The sequence below is a fragment of the Leptinotarsa decemlineata genome, unplaced genomic scaffold (genome assembly GCF_025532065.1).
Source record: "Leptinotarsa decemlineata unplaced genomic scaffold, Ldec_3_MD MMD2_tig00026314_RagTag_RagTag, whole genome shotgun sequence".
NCBI classification, from domain to species: domain Eukaryota; kingdom Metazoa; phylum Arthropoda; class Insecta; order Coleoptera; family Chrysomelidae; genus Leptinotarsa; species Leptinotarsa decemlineata.
The window spans coordinates 15162917-15178884 of NW_027412684.1; the positions used below are offsets into that span (position 1 = coordinate 15162917).

The 15968-nt window shown below is 37.4% G+C and overlaps 1 protein-coding gene across 1 annotated transcript in view; it reads right to left on the minus strand.

Annotated features, from left to right (window-relative positions):
- The window catches only part of LOC111512496 (uncharacterized), a 208887-nt gene that overhangs the window by 111059 nt on the left and 81860 nt on the right, over window positions 1-15968 (minus strand). The gene's annotated exons all lie outside the window — the stretch shown is intronic.

Genomic DNA, 15968 nt, shown 5'->3' on the forward strand with positions numbered 1-15968 from the left:
AAAATATTCATAATTAACAAAGTTATGACAAACAGTTACACAAAACACCCTATACAGATCGTCCTCGTATTAGCTGCGGTACGGTAAATAAAATAAATAAAATATTCAATGAAACTGGTACAGTATCAAAAATGATGTTAAAAAGTAATCCTGTACAAAGACGAAACAGGAATGACAGGAATGATCAAATCATTTTAGATTATTTCGGAAATAATCCTAATGCCAGTATAAGGAATGCCACTGTTTTTCGTTAATCAGCTACTACTATTTGAATAATTTCTGTAATAACTTATTTCGATATGTTTTAATTTTCTACCTAAAAAAAAAAGAAAAAACTCCCAGACGCACCCTGAAAATCAGAACGACTGGTATTTTTCACTCATTCATTTGTTTTCTGCATATCTGAGACGTCTCGAAGGAAGTCGCTGAACACAACATTCATGTATTTACTACCTCTTCGTATCAACTTATGGTGATAACGACAACCTACCGGAAACTACAACAAAGTAAACCCATTATCGTCATTTTTTCCTATAATAATCGCTCAACCAAACCTATAAATAACAACAATACCCGCAACGTTGTTTGCGCAATCATTTATCTGTCGCGTGATAAGATAAAATGTTATTAAAGTTTCAGTTAAGCCGGAATGACGCAAGTCTTTTGTTATTATTACTCGTCGCCTTCATTATCTCCATTATTGTAACTGTTAAAATATTTGCCGAGATCTCAATAAATTATAACGAAGATAAAAAAACAGAAAAGGTTTGCCAGGGTTAGCTGCTTCATACTAATGAATACTAATAGTTTCGTCCCGATCCAATGATTTTACTCTATAGAAATTCAGGTTTATTCTTAGTGCTTTTCAAAAAAACCGAATCGGCATTTTTAACATTGATAATAAATCCAACAGATAAGTATAATACAGGGATGAGAGTAAACTATGTTAGGTCATTTGCAATGAAAAGGGTGGTGCATTGAATAGAACTAACTGGCCGATACTTGAATAAAATCCATATCAAAACTCATTAATACAGTTTATTGTATGGTTTTCATTATAAAAGGTTTTACAAAAACCGCGACACGTGTTTCGCTGTACAATAGCTTTCTCAAGCGTTAAAATTTTTACATTCCTAATACCAATGAGTTTCAAATAGGTGCAATTTGTTCATTTGATTTTTGATTTTGAATGACGAATTTTTCTTTAGAAGAAACACGACAACTAATACAATTAATAGTAATACAATTTGATAAGACATATTCTGAGATACCGTTAAACCTAAATACCAAAAAAATTATTTCAAAAACAGGCCTGTGTAGATGTATTCATACCAATAATACTAAGAGTCTTTGCTCCTTGCTGTGTTTACAATCACTAGCCAAAATTACAACTTGGTATACTTCAACAGCTTATACCTAACATAATATATAGAATTGAACTTTGGAAGATTGAAAGAACAGAACATGTCTTGGAATAAGACATTTGCTCCATTGCCTCTCAAGCACAAATCTGGATAACAAACAAAAAAACAAAACAATAATATTAATAATTAATTTCGAAGTAGAATACGCTGGGCTCAACAAGTATAGTTGCATGAATAAACAATAGTCCGTAGGCAAATATGTTAATTCGATATTTTTGAACAAATATGCTCGTATTTAGTAGTTAATTTTTGCTAGATGGAAATCAACATAATAATTATTAAACTATAAACCTGTGATTTCATCACTTTAGGAAGCTATTCAAAAAATATTCCTGGAAAAATTTAAAAAATGTTCCGCTTTTTTATCAAGCATTACGAAACTAAGTAAATAAGCAACAAAAATATGTTGTTGGTTTCATAAAAGTTTTAGATGTCATTCCGAATCGAATAACACCTTGATTAAAATGTTTGTGCTTGGTGGTCAGTTTTTTGATAATGAAGCAACTTTGGGAGCATGTATCTATTATTTGAATGCGTGACTGTCAGTTATGAAAATAATAATAAAAAATCACAATATGTCAATAATAGAAGATATACAGTAAAATCGACAAATTCTCAAAAAGGATTTTAAAAAGCGGCGTTCATGTTGAAACAACAAACGTGTGTTTTTCAAAAACCTGTTCAGCCATTGTGCTAGTAGCACATTCGCAAGCAGAAAAACAACACGCAACTTCATTTAATCGCTCGCCGATACTTTTTATGTAGAACATAGTCGCACCACGTTAGATTGAAGGGTAAAAAGTTTGATTTTCAATATTTATCTGTTAAGATGAAATGATAATCTTACTTACTCCCGTCGCCACCTTTGTATGTTCCATGAAATTACAAGATCATAAAATATAGGCTGATGATGAAATTAAGATAAAACATAAAATATAATGAAATAGTCGGTTGATTAGATTAGATTGTCACGAAGCTAGCTCCATGGCCTGATTCACGGCGACCTTTTCAGATCTATTGTGATGCTCCTTGGTTGTTAGAGCTCATTGTCTAGCTTGCTCTCTTTGATGAGACTCCATAGCCTTGACACTGACCCCTTCATATAACTGGCAGCCTCTGGTTTCTCTTCCTCGCACCTTGCGTGTCTCAGCCTTGCTATCGCATTCACAGAGTACATGCAGTGCGGTTTCTTCATCTTCTTGACATAACCTGCATTGATTGTCTTCTGTCAGACCCATGTTGCATGACCCATGATGGTTTCTAAATGCATCCATGAATTTATGGATGTCTTTAGACATGCTTTTGCTACCCCGCAGAAGGGTTCTGGGCCGATCATAACCTTGGATGCGCCTTGACGGGCTAGAACATGGGCCTCGTCAATGCCCTTGTGACCCTGATGTCCAGTTATCCAAGCTAGAGTGACCCTATTTTGAGTAATTAGCTTGAGTGTGCTCAGACAGCTTCCCACCAGTCTTAAGAAGTCTGGAAATAAGCTGAGCGCCTTAATTGCCGCCTGGATGTCTGAGAAAATGACAGTGGTTTTATTTATACAGTGTTCGAAGGCCGCTACTTCTGCCTGGAACACAGTTGCATTATGTCCGAGGCTGAGTACGATTTTCGTCCTTGCTCGGTCTCCGTATATACCGGCTCCCACTCCGTCTTGGGTCTTTGAGCAAACTGTATACCAAGTTTCTTTCGCTTTTATCAGTTGGCCGTTTTGCCTGTCCTATCTACTTGGTATAATGATTTTGACATACCTATGTTTGAAAGTTGTACTGCGTAACTGTGTTATCCACGGGCATTTCTAGTATTATCTGACTTCAGTTCATTGTACAGTTTCAAGTATTCTGCACCGTATAACTGGCCGTTTGGGGTTTGCCCCTGCATTAGCCTGTGTGTCACCAGTCGAGCTTCTCTTTGTATGTAGATGTGCAATGATGGAAGCCTGAGTAGGACCTTAAGTGCTGCAGTTGGGGTCATTTTCATGGCTCCCGCGACACTTAGGCACGCCAGCCTTTGTATGCCGCCTAATAGCCTACAATCTGTTTATGGTGATCATCATTTAGCGTAGCTAGAAAACTGACTGAAGGGATATACAGTGTGTAACAACGAAAACTTAACAGAGCCGTTTTTGAATATAAAAAGTAAGATTTTTAAAAAAAGCTCGGACACCACCCCATTATGCCCAGCAGGTTCGAAATTTTTTGAATAATCATTTTGAAGGACAATGGATTGGCAGAAGAGGTCCAATTGAATGGCAAGCACGATCACCAGATTTAACACCACTGGACTTCTTTTTGTGGGGATATTTGAATTCTAAAGTTTCTGCTACACAGCCAGCCAATTTGGATGAATTATAGATGAATGCCGAGCTATAACTCCTGAGATGTTGAATAATGTAAGAGAAAAATTCGAACAGAATTTTTATTGTTGCATGGAGCAAAATGGCGCACATTTTGAACATTCATTCTAAATTTCCTATGTGAGTTACCATTATTAGGTGTTACTTTTTTTGTGTGTGTGTCATCAGTATTCAAAGAAATCAGCAGGTTGTATTCGTTGTGTAGGTAAGTTTTTAGTATGATTCACTTTTTTATTAGAAGCATAAAACATTCTCGTCAAAGACAACCTTTAAAGAGGTGCCACTCAATTTACCTAAAATGTGAGGGTGGTAACCAACCCCATTCCCCGAAAAAATCTCCTCGTAATAAACAATAATTCTTACTTTTTCACGAAATCAAATGGACACATATTAGCAGGTTGTCATAAAAAGCAAAAATTGATTTATTTATGAAAGTTCTGAACGTAAATTGTACCTTAAAAATAATTTGATTTATTTTAAAAAGAGTTGAACTCAATAAAAATACCTTTAAATCTTCAAATATCTCGAAAACTAATTGTTACAAAAATTCTCTTTCAACAGAGATGTAAAGGTATTCGAAAGACCTTTAAAACAAGGTGTAATTCGACCTACTTTCCCTATCTAAATAAGGGTCGTCGGACGCACCCCTCCGAGGGGGTGCGTACTACAAAAAATCTGATTAGTCTGAAAAGTGTCCCCCCTTTAATTAGAAATCGACGTGTCCGAGCATTTTTAAAAATCGTACTTTTTATATTCAAACACGGCTTGTTACACACTGTATAACATTTCAATGAACTGTGCTACTACCTATAATACTAAATAAAATAAAAACAACAACAAAGAAGTCACTTCAGTCGATCGGATGCCGGACGGTTCGACGTGGGTGCTTTGTTCACTCAGTCAATCGGCCAATGTGTTAGACGATGGTTCAAACCCCAGGCTGAACGCTTGATTTTCAATTTGCTATCGTCCAACCCGTGTTAGGAATTACAAGTTAACAGGTGAGACCTCATCAGTGCTTGCTCGCACAAGTTTTGACTTCGTTGTCGTTCGTAGTGGTGCGATATCTGGTTAACGGAAAAAACATATTTTAAATATATATTTTTAATTGAAACTAATTATAGGTACGACACTGGCCGGCAAGGGGCTTATCGTAATCTAATAGTAGATTATTTGGGAGAGTCTATACCTGCGCGATCGCTCCCCGTCAGCCGTGGCGTGTACAGACTTTTGAATTGTGAATAAAAGAACAATATTTTTAGTAAAACTTTGATACCTCGTTACTCGGAAACGAAGCAAGTTAAGACACACGTTCATACAGTGTCTCACTTCTCATGGAAACACCCCCGTATCTTCCGTAATATTCAAGGTAGAACGATGAAACTCTCTGGACTGATGGAAATGCTCAAAATTCTCTCGATAATCTGAGAATGTGGTGCTGTGACATTTTCCTCAGATAGGCTCAAAATGGATGATAGCATCTCACAGCACTGTATCTTTCATACCTGATAGTACTCTCCAGATAGAATGAAGGGGTTCAGGTATTGGAAGCGAACTATTTTGCGCCGTAATATATTTTACCTAAAAATGGGGTGTTCCATCGCGATTGGCGGACAGTGCAAATCACTTTGGCCAACCCCATTCAGGTGGTAGGTGCATTTTGAGCATTTCCATCAGTCCTGAGAGTTTCATCGTTCCACCTCGAATATTACGGAAGATACGGGGGTGTTTCCATAAGAAGTGAGACAAATTCGGATTTGGTAGTCCTGATCACGAATCTGAAAAAATTTTTAGCCTATTTTGCCGCCTAATATGTTTTACCGTAAAAATGGGGTGTTCCATCGCGAGTGGCGGACAGTGTATATCATTTTGGCCAACCTCATTTAGGTGGTAGGTGCATTTTGAGCATTTCCATCAGTCCTGAGAGTTTCATCGTTCTACCTCGAATATTACGGAAGATACGGGGGTGTTTCCATGAGAAGTGAGACACACTGTATGAACTTTTTTTCATAATATATGTGACAAGTAATAACCACCTGAAATTAATGACGTCATTTCAAATACACCCTGCATAATAAAAGCCCTGACCGTGTACTTTTTTTACTTTGTATTGGGCAGCCCCTCAACATGGTTTGCAGCCCCTTTACATGGTTTGCAGCCCCTTAATATGGTTTCAACATCATGGACAATTCAACAAGCAGCCACCTTGGTTTTTTCTTTTCTGAATCCTCCACAGTCAGACACACACATCCCACTTGTTACATTCACTTCGAGTTGGATGTTCTACAAGGTTCCGTTCGTAGGTCGAAATTTTGTTGGAAAATGCCAGAAGTTCCAATTTTCGTTTTCGTAGAGAAATATACACACATCGGAAAAGTCTAGGGATATTTTTAAAAATGACATTAATTTTTTTTTTAGATCGCTTTAGGGAAAAAAAGTTGACGGGTGATTATTAAACGAATGTAACTCACAACAAAATTTATTAAATGGTCAAAAATACTGAGTGCGCATATAAGCAAAACTAAAAAAAAATATGTCTCTTCTTTGGCACCCCGAAAAAAATCATAATACAAAAAAAATTGGAATCAGTACAAAGTATGGCCTCCACGCTGGTTTATTACGGCCCTACATCTATCGTGCATCGACAAAATGAGATTGTCAATGTCTTGTTGAGGTACATTTGCCCATTCAGCGATTAAAAGCTCTCTCAATCGAAACGTTGTGTGAATGTTCCCCATATTCGGAGTAATTCTTCGTTGAAGCATGTCCCACACATGCTCGATGGGATTCACGTCCGGTGATTGTGCTGGCCATGGCAATACATCAACTCCTTCGTTAGTGAGCCAGTCAGTCACTGGACGCGCGACAAGTGGACGAGCATTATCGTGCATTAGGTGGAAGTTTTCACCAACAGCACCAACCAACGGACGCACGATAGGTAGAAGAATGGTGTCGAGATACTGTCGAACTGTGAGGGAGCGATTTGGAAAAACGAGATCGGTTCTGCCGTCGATCATGAATCCGCCCCATAGCATTACTGTACCACCTCTGTATGTGTGGACTTCCTGGACGTGTCTCAAACGTTCATTATTTCCAGGTCGTCTCCACAGTCTTACTCGACGAGAATCTGGATGAAATCCAAATCTGGATTCGTCTGTAAACAAAACTGTGGCCCAATCATTTGCATCCCAGTTTTGATGTTTTTGACACCACTCTAATCTTCTACCGCGATTGCCTCTCGACAAAGGTGGACATCTAAGTGGCCTTCTGTCGTGAAGATCTGCTTCATGCAGTCGATTTCTGACAGTATCACGACCAATGGTTACCTGGTGCGTCTGCTGCAACACGTTAACCAACTCAGGTGCTGTGATTGTCGGTTGTCTTCTTGCGGTTAAGACCAAAACTCGGTCTTGAACTGCAGTTGTAGCGCGTCCTCGCCCTGGTTGTTGTTCGGCTGGACTGCCAGTTTCACGGAAACGCCGCCACAATCGACTGATAACACTTTGGGAGACCCCCAAACGAAGAGCTACATCATTTTGTCGCATGGCACCTTGAAGAAGCCCTACAGCTCTATTCATCTCAGCCAATGGTAAGTGATGGCGTTCCATGTTAAAGCACAATATTTCCAGTTTAATTGCAGAGCAAGAACTGCATAGAATGTACAAACTCGACACTTTCAGATTATTCATTTTAGCCGAAAACCTACAGTTTGTAAAAAACTTGATAAAAGATTAGTTACCGTTTCTGCAGGCTTTGTTCAACCCATAGAAATCTACAGGGTGGTCGAGTGTACCAATTCAATCGAAATTAAACGACCTCATGCATTTATTTTTTTGATATTTAGTATGTTATAAAAATATCCCTAGACTTTTCCGATGTGTGTAGTTTTTTATTCACAGAGTATTTTACAAAGGGCAAATTGTAACAGCACTACCTTTCCCAATTAATTTTATTCTTATCTGAAAAAAAAATCTGTCTCGCTCCATGAACCCAAAAAACTCGCATCGGAGCGCGTCTTCACAGACACAGTCGTTGGCTGTCTCCTTCGATGCGAAAAACTTTCCCATGCCCGTTTCCGATCGCTCGACTTTGTTAATGTCAGACGAGACGGTGTTGCGTGTTGCGGCATTCGGCATTGTTTCGTGACCTTCCTTCTTGTATTGTCTTTTGTATGCATGATACTGTGACTGACTTAACAAATTCACGACCGTAGAAAGGTAAACTTATACGCAGACAGCTGAAAGAGATACGCTCCGCTGAACAACTTGAGATAAGGAGTCGCGTCAGTGCGTCCTGGTCACATGGGGTGTATAAGAAAAAAAATTATGAATAGAAATAACGATCATATAATAATAATAATACAAATGGAATAGACAAAAATAAAATAGAACAGAATACAGGAACAATAACAAAAACAAAGAAAAAAAAAACTTCCAGTATATGGTGAATAGGCGGAGTATCAGCCAAGGCTGTTTTTCAACTCAACCTGGGAGAAACTATAGATAAATAATATGAACACAAGTCGAGTTTACAATATCAAGTGATCAACCTGTTACCAAAAGATATAAGAAATTCAGAACTTTCTGTTTTACGGAAAAGATTCAAACTCCTTCTGTTCGAAAGCCAACTTTAAATATAAACTGCCCAACCCTATTTTCATCATTATGAGACCAGAATAAGTCTTAGTAATGGACGTCCTCTCCAGCATCCTAATAGATATTGGAACAATCCCAATTTTTTTTTATGTATTACTTTTTTTTGTTTCAGCTTAGGTAGAATCTTTTTGAGGTTGAGTGGAAAAACAACTCAGAAGCACTTGTGCTAACTGAGTTGAACTTCGCCTTTTGTTATGTCAGCAACTAGCTCTCTAATTTATTTAAATATTTGTATGTAACTATAGCTGGGTAACAATAAAGACGATTATTATTATTATTATTTGATTGAAACTGTGTTTATTTGTTATGAAAATCACATACTTCCAATTGGTTTCCCTAACCATTAAATTCATTAACTACTGAGGCTTAAAACAATAATAAGTTCACAAGTTCTTTTTTTGAACTGATAACTTCTTATGGGAGAGTAAACCGCTTCGTTACCTAACGCGTTACAGTGCCAGTCTGTCTGGCTTCCATTTCTCTCACGCATACGTCAGCGGAAGGCAGGTTTCTCCTCTCTCGTCCGACAACCGCTCAGTGTTTAGTGTGCGTTAGATATATGATGTTGACAGTATTTTAAAAATCTAACCAGCAAGCACATAATACTTTTTCATTATGTGAAACGTCGCTCGAAAATGATAATACTAATTTTGATAATAATAATTAGTATCATTATTTATTCCTACAAAAGTAGCAGTTGGCTTATGGTAGCTGTAATATACAGGGTGGGCCATCGAAAACTTGACATGGAGGTTTTGGGTACTAATCTTGCAAATTATAAAAAACGCTCAGACAAGCCGATTTTTATTGGGAGGGGGACAGTTTTTTTCCCCATTTACAGCGTCGTCACTTCAACCCCGGAGCAGAGGGGTGAACAACCCTTGGAATTTTAATAGGGAACTGGGGACGAGTCGCACATCGTTTAAGAGATCTTGGAATTCTCTAAACAATGATGTACATTTTTTTGATTTGGACCAACCATATTCAATTCAGAGTTGAAGTTATTTACTTTATTCTCATGTTAGCATATGATCAAAAGCAGCTCCAGCTTCCAGACAATATTAGAGATTCTGTTGGAAACGTTCTCGAACATTGTGGAGCATATCTGAAGTGATTTGGCGACATTTATTTGTGATTTGTTGCCATAAATATTCGAGTGATGCAGGAGGAGTACAATACATTCTGCTTTTCAAATGACCCCACAGAAAGAAATCTAACCGCGAAAGGTCTGGGGATCGTGGTGGCCATTCGATATTGCCCCGCCTCCCAATCCAGTGATTCGTAAGAGTCTGATCTAAATACTGCCGAACAGGCAGAGCATAGTGCGGAGGAGTCCGATCTTGTTGAAATATCAACAGATCCTGCCGATAATTGTGGTCATTTTCAATAATATCAATGGGAAGTGGATTAATAGTATCTTCCAGAAGCTTCAGATACATTTGTCCGGTCAAATTGCCTTGTAAAAACAATAGGTCACCAAAAATTCCAGCCCGTACATTTAATTTTTGTGGACGTTGAGTATGTACTTCATGAAAAATGTGAGGATTTGAATCAGCTCAATAGCGACAATTATGGCGATTAATTGTGCCGTTTAGAAAAAAGAACATTCATCACTGAAGGAAATGTTGAAAACAAAATGTGAATTTCCCACCGCTAACCAACTCGCAAAATTGCAAGCGTCGATCGAAATCATCTGCATTCAGTTCTTGCGTTAATTCAATCTTGTAAGGATGCATTTTGTGGGTTTTCAAAAATACGCCGAATGCTAGTTCGTGACACCCCGGAAAAAAATGCTAACTTTCTTGTGCTCAAAGTATGATCAAGCTCAACATGGCCCAGAATTGCCAGTTTAATTTTGCAATTAAATCGAAAACATACTGTCGCGTCACATTCTTCCCATGCAAGATTAGTACCCAAAACCTCCATATCAAATTTTCGATGACCCACCCCACCCCAACTTTTCTCAAGTTAAACAATTTCAATATTAAATACACACATCGGAAAAGTCTAGGGATGTTTTTAAAAATGGCAATAATTTTTTTTAGATCGCTTTAGGGAAAAAAAAGTTGACGGGTGATTATTAAACGAATGTAACTTACAACAAAATTTATTAAATGGTCAAAAATACTGAGTGCGCATATAAGCAAAACTAAAAAAAAATATGGCTCTACTTTGGCACCCCAAAAAAATCATAATACAAAAAAAAATGGAATCAGTACAAAGTATGGCCTTCACGCTGGTTTATTACGGCCCTACATCTATCGTGCATCGACAAACTGAGATTGTCAATGTCTTGTTGAGGTACATTTACCCATTCAGCGATTAAAAGCTCTCTCAATTGAAACGTTGTGTGAATATTCCCCATATGCGGAGTAATTCTTCGTTGAAGCATGTCCCACACATGCTCGATGGGATTCAGGTCCGGTGATTGTGCTGGCCATGGCAATACATCAACTCCTTCGTTGGTGAGCCAGTCAGTCACTAGACGCGCGACATGTGGACGAGCATTATCGTGCATTAGGTGGAAGTTTTCACCAACAGCACCAGCAAAAGGACGGACGATAGGTAGAAGATTAGTGTCGAGGTACTGTCGAGCTGTGAGGGAGCGATTTGGAAAAACGAGATCGGTTCTGCCGCCGATCATGATTCCGCCCCATAGCATTACTGTACCACCTCTGTATGTGTGGACTTCCTGGACGTGTCTCAATCGTTCATTATTTCCAGGTCGTCTCCACAGTCCTACTCGACGAGAATCTGGATGAAATCCAAATCTGGATTCGTCTGTAAACAAAACTGTGGCCCAATCATTTGCATCCCAGTTTTGATGTTCTTGACACCACTCTAATCTTCTACCGCGATTGCCTCTCGACAAAGGTGGCCTTCTGTTGTGGAGATCTGCTTCATGCAGTCGATTTGACAGTATCACGACCAATGGTTACCTGGTGCGTCTGCTGCAACACGTTAACCAACTCAGGTGCTGTGATTGTCGGTTGTCTTCTTGCGGTTAAGACCAAAAATCGGTCTTGAACTGCAGTTGTAGCGCGTCCTCGCCCTGGATGTTGTTCGGCTGGACTGCCAGGTTCACGGAAACGCCGCCACAATCGACTGATAACACTTTGGGAGACCCCCAAACGAAGAGCTACATCATTTTGTCACATGCCACCTTGAAGAAGCCCTACAGCTCTATTCATCTCAGCCAATGGTAAGTGATGGCGTTCCATGTTAAAGCACAATATTTCCAGTTTAATTGCTGAGCAAGAACTGCATAGAATGTACAAACTCGACACTTTCAGATTATTCATTTTAGCCGAAAACCTACAGTTTGTAAAAAACTTGATAAAAGATTAGTTACCGTTTTTGCAGGCTTTGTTCAACCCATAGAAATCTACAGGGTGGTCGAGTGTACCAATTTAATCGAAATTAAACGACCTTATGCATGTATTTTTATGATATTCAGTATGTTATAAAAATATCCCTAGACTTTTCCGATGTGTGTAATATAGATAGATACCTGAGCAGTTTATTTTGTATTTTCTCCACTGCATTGATTGTGGACCGATATTCACCTGACCATATTATACTTGCAAATTCCAATTTAGGTCTCACAAGTGAGTAGTATAATAATTTTATAGTACTGTTATTCGTAAAGTCCCGAGTTTGTCTAATAATGAATCCTAACATTCGATTTGACGATTTAACAATATTTTGAATATGTTTGGCAAACGATAAAGTACTGTTGTAAGTTACCCCAAGATCTCTAACCTCAGAACATCTGTGGAGGACTTCCTCGTCCATCATATAATCAAAATTAACAGGATCCTTCAAACGAGTTATTGTGATGATGCTACATTCGTTAATATTAAATTTCAATTTACTTGTGATGCTCCACTCATAAATACTGTCGATATCCCTTTGCAGATCAACACAATCCCTAACTGTTTATATCTGTTAAAATATTTTCTTATCTCATCCTTACATTATAGAGTTATCTGGTTCTGATCTAGTGTGTTAGATTTGTTATTTTTGGAGAAGACCAGAGAAGTGTCCCCAGGAAAGCTCTCTTATAGTTTCTCCTTCTCGTGCATTACCCGGGTATACAGCGATTATCGATACTCCAATTCGTACAATCGAAACGACCAGAGATATTACCAAAAAACTCATGATCGTGACTTTCAATCCTTTTCAACTCTCAGTAGTTTCTGAACAGAAGATGCACTCTGCAGTACAAACCAAGTTCTGCCAACTGTCACCAAATGTCTAGACACCTATCCCTTCACCATTTTAATCACCTTCAAATTGAGTTAATGTCTCCGTTCCGGTCGACGAAATTCAATTCGATCCAAATGAAGTCGCCATTAACGTCGACATTACTTAACACTGGTACTCAGAGTCGTCTCGGACGACGTCACAATTGCACGCTTTGTTTAACATTCGCTTTCCACTGGACCTCCCTCCGGGGTAATTAACCAACAACAATGGGTCATTGAAGGAGGCTTTACTTATTTTGTGTGCTGTTGCACTCCCACGATGAAACGAAGTTCTAGGTAAGGAGCTGGCTAGGTCATTGGTCATTCGAGACGTATGTATGAAAAAATATTCTCTTTCCAACAGGACGTAACACTATTACGCTATTACAAAATACGTGTATAAAACTTACTGAATTATGGAAACATAAGTAATTAATATGATCTATCATACGAGATACGATTTTATAAAACACAAACACAAGTGTTGCCCATCCTTGCACTTGGCTGCACCATAGTGATGAAGGATCAAGAGTCCGAAACAAGTGTCTACATCTAAGTAAAATAGAACATACAAGTAAAACATAATTTGTTACGGTACATAAGAAAATGAACTGAAAATGTCGTGTTCTAATGGAAATGTATTAGGTTAATTCAAAAGTTTTGTCCATTTTAATGTTATGTGTTTTGTAGCTCCATATCTCAATACATATTAATTCTACTGTGTCCAGGTGTATACTGATCGATAGAGAATTTCGTACTCTATAACATTAATGATGTTCATATGATGTCATTAACCATTAACCATTACTCCTCAAAATTACGAGATTAAAGTCGAAATTTCGAGATTAAAGTAGTAATTCCAATGAAAATAATAAAGACAATTCCTACATTTTCTGAAATTGTCGATTATTCTGAGGTGGCACTATGTAAAGGGTATTTCATTTGGAAATACTGAGAAAAAAGTGATCCTGAGTTCTGTATACCCCTGTATAGAATAAGCGCCGTTGGTAAACTTATAAAGACGAAATAAAACTACACTATCCTTAAAAATATTCGGTTGAATACTTTCCTCAGTCCATTTAATCGAGTAGGAGATATTTGGTATTGAATGGAACCATTCATTTGACTATAACTTCTGAACCACCCGGTATAAACCTGAACAACCCTATATTTTTGTGAAGCACTCTGCCCAAGAAAGTCAATCGGGCGAAAATACTCCAATTCTATTTTTAAAAAAAGTTTGGTGTATCACACATTTATTGGAAAGCTTGTATATTACTAATACTTATTAAAATATAGCTTTTATCAATTTCTACAACTTTTTCCAGAATATTTTTTGTAGCTCCAATAGGGAAGCAGCTATCCTTCACCCACATATTGTTTAGTGATAACTTATTAATGAAATATTACTAAAGTTAATTTGGACTTTCATCAAGGGTCAGTACTAGGCCCGATTCTTTTCCTTATTTATGTAAATGACCTGGTGACTGTCTCAATTCAAGGAAGTTTACCATCTTTGCGGATGACACCATCTTTTGGCATGGAAAAAATACTTCTAATATGAAAGAAACTATCTCTAGTGATTTAGAAGTTGTGAAAAAATGATGTGACGCGAACTACTTGTGCTTTAATATTAAAAAAACAAACCTACTCACCTTCAGCTGTAATATTAACTAAGTATAATTAAATGGACAAATTCTTGAGAATAAAAAGCAATCCAAATTCCTGGGAATCTTCATGGATAACAAATTAAAATTTGATCAATATATTTCAGCTTTGAATAAAAAATTGGCATCAGGATGTTATGCACTACGAATAGTTTCAAATGAACTGAGTTCATCCACAACAAAAATGGTATATCATTCCTTGATTGAGTCCCACCTGGGATATGGTGTTTGTTGCCTTCTGGGGATTTTGCAGTCAACAACTTTTTCATTCCGTGTTTGTTTTGCAAAAGCGAGCGGTTAGATACTTATGCAAGGTGGGAGTACGTGGGTCATGCAGACCATTATTTTTGAGAGAAAAAATTCTCACTGTTACTTGTATTTTCATACTTGAAACTGTTTGCCTGATTTACAAAAAATATAACATGGTTGGAACTCAGGAACCTACAAATTACATAACCCGGCAAGTAACTGAAAATAAAATACATCTTCCTGTTCCAAAAACAAGCCAGATAAAGTATTCTTTAATTTATGAAAGTAAAAAGCTGTATAATCACATACCTTACGAAATTAGAAAGGAAAAAAGCTATAAAAAGTTCAGAAATCTTGTTAAAGATGCCCTTGCAACTAAAGCGTACTACAATCTTGATGAATATTACAATGGAACTTAGCTGTAATTTAATATAGGTGTTTTTTTGTTGTTTATATTGACACCTATACTTTAAATTATATTTTATACTGAGATATATATATTATTTTATTGCCATGGCACGTGAACTTATGTTCAAATTGTATATATTTGTTATTTACATCTTGTAAAAGGGACTATACAAACTATTTTGTCTACAATTTGATAAATTTGATAAATTTCTACTGATATATTTTATCTATTAGATATGTGAATTTAGACCAATTCCATCAAACAGTACCCCTATGTGTTCATTCTCGAGTATCATAATATGTTGATATTTGATATAACGAGATTTCATGCGTCAATGGGCAAATGCCTCCAGTCTTAATAGACAGAGTGATTCAAGAAGAAGGTGTTTATATTAGGCATAACATAGTAGAGAAACACTGATAATTTCAGAGTTTTCTAATGTGATGTCGTAAATAAACATATTTTTTGCGTCCCACAAGATATATAAAAAACGCACTACTGTATTGTACACCTTAAATAAAAAGGTCTACAAAAGGTCTAAAAAATAATTGCTTATTCACAAAGCGGAGTTGCCGGGGACCTTCAACCGCTCGTAGGATGAGATTCTCATCCAACGCGTTTATTGCTGTAGTATCGAAGGATTCAACGGTACCACGGGCATCGGATTAGTTATAATAAACGGTGGGAAATTGATATTGTGTTTAGTTCATTAGTTTTTGTAGTTGGTTATGAGTAACTTACCACAAAATCTTCTAAAATAACCTTAAATTTCGTTTTTATATGAGCGCACGCCTAGGGGTAAAAGAACGAAATTGATTCCGCACTTCATTTCGAGGTCACCGAGAACTTTGTGGGTTTATGAATGAAAGTAGTGGGAGTGGACTTACTGGTTGATTTTTACTATGACTGAACCTTGATTGCACTTACGCCTCTCTTGTATAGTACTTCTAGTATT